Consider the following 2,119-nt stretch of genomic DNA (forward strand, 5'->3'; position numbering starts at 1 on the left):
TAAATACAGGGTGCCTCAGGGCAGATCATGTGATGGTATTAAGCAGTCTTGCCTGATCTGGTCTCTGGAGTTCAAGCTCTTACAACTCATGTGCTTCTGACTCACTCACTCTTAGCATCTATTCTCTCTTTTCAGATGTGCACCGTTTCAATGTTGGGATTCCACATTTCTAGTTAAACGGACTTCCTTTCCTCTGGACCCTACTTTAATATCCTTCATCAAACAAAATTTCAATCTCCAACCTCATTATCAACTTGGTATGGTTCCTTTACTGAGTCATTCACCCACAGCTCACGTGGCCATGTCACAATTGCGCTTCTTTTGCTGTGCTTCAGATGACCAGCTCTTCCCAGTGCTTGTACATTCCCTTCCCAAGAGGAGACACAAGTGGGGGAGTGATCTCTTCCATCACTTGAAATTGGGGATGACATATATGGATAATAGCATATGTTGCACCAGAAGGTGCTGGAAACAGCTGCACAGGCTGCCAGTTGCTGAGAAATGTACTTATGAGCCCATTTTAGGAGATCTGTGCAATTCCATACAGTGTTTGGAACAACCTGCATCATTTCTGGTAACTGCTCTCCAAGCGTTCCTGTGTCATACCACACAAGGCCAACTGCATAAAACATACTGTGTATTTCATGTTACAGAGAACAGGCACTGAGTGAAAAAACACTCTTGCCTGGAACACGAGTTTTATATAAGCAAATCGTGTTTGGTTATAGAGTGTGCAGAAAATGTGGCAACATGAACACTTGACTGCATGTGATGTTTGTCTAGGTCACGTCCACATGACCATCTTCAGTACATATAAAAATCCCAGTGGGGGTGCGGGTAAAACTCGGGGTATTAGTTTACGTTTCACCTGTGCTAACAAAGAATAGAAACTGAAGCCCAGGAGCACCTGGGTGGCTCTGTTGGTTAAGTGTCCGACTTCGGCTCAGGTCATGATCTCAGGGTTAGTGAGTTCTAGCCCCGCATCAGGCTCTGTGCTGACAGCTGGGAGCCTGGAGCCTGCTTCGGATTCTTTGACTCCCTCTCTCTGCCCTTCCCCCGCTCGCACTCTGTCTCGGTCTCTCTCAAAGATAAATAAAACGTTAAAAAAAAAAAAAAAGAAAAGAAACTGAAGCCCATCAAGCAGGTGTGGCAGGCCAGCCCCCTACCCTAAGGCTGCAACGCAGCTCTTTAAAAAGCTCCTTTTACAGATTTGGAAGACAGTATGAAAGAAAAAAAAAAAAAAAAATCCCAAGGAACATATTCATGATTGAAACAAAACTATTTTCAAATACGGATGAATAAATTAACGGAAGTACTTATTTTATGTAATGTGAATCATCTATATAGTTGTTTGCTTTTTTCCAACCAACGTGTAACTTTTATAATAAAGGCTTTTCATTTTAGGGAAAATTTACTGTTGATATTTAAATATTTTTGCCCTTTGTTACAGACAATTCCAGCTTTTATGTTTGGCCACATTAGCTACCTCTGTTGCTAACTAAATTGGAAGTGTCAAAGTCTTCTGTTATAAAACCTTAATTAGAAAGGAGACAGATGTAGTTTTCTTTTATGTCTTCTCTCCTTCCTGCTCCTTCCAGGGCAGACGGCAAGGACTACGGCAATAGGAAAAACCGGGAGCAGCTGGCCGGAGGTGAAGAAGAAACCAGAAGTTAGTTGTTCATTGTAAAGCACTACTAATTGCATGGATCGCCTGTGCCTTGATTAGCACAAGCTGATGGCATATGAAGTAGTGTACTTCTTAGGATGTAGATTCGGGGTTATTTTGGATAAAAAAAATATTCTCAAGTGTTTTTTTTATTAAAAAAATTTTTTAGTGTTTATTTATTTGTGAGAGAGAGAGAGAGAGGAAGAAAGAGAGTGAGGGAGGAGCAGAGAGAGTGGGAGACAAAGATCCGAAGCAGGCTCTGCACTGGTAACAGTGAGTCCCATGAGGGGCTTGAACTCACAAACTGTGAGATCATGACCTGAGCCCAAGTTGGACATTCAATCAACAGAGCCACCCAGGTGCCGCTCAAGTGTTTTGTTTGTTTGTTTTTATAAAATCATACTCAGAATTAAGTTATTTGAAAAAAGGGAACCTTCAGTTACTTGGTATTAA

The sequence above is a fragment of the Puma concolor genome, chromosome A2 (genome assembly GCF_028749965.1).
Source record: "Puma concolor isolate L17-30 chromosome A2, mPumCon1.1.hap2, whole genome shotgun sequence".
NCBI lineage: Eukaryota > Metazoa > Chordata > Mammalia > Carnivora > Felidae > Puma > Puma concolor.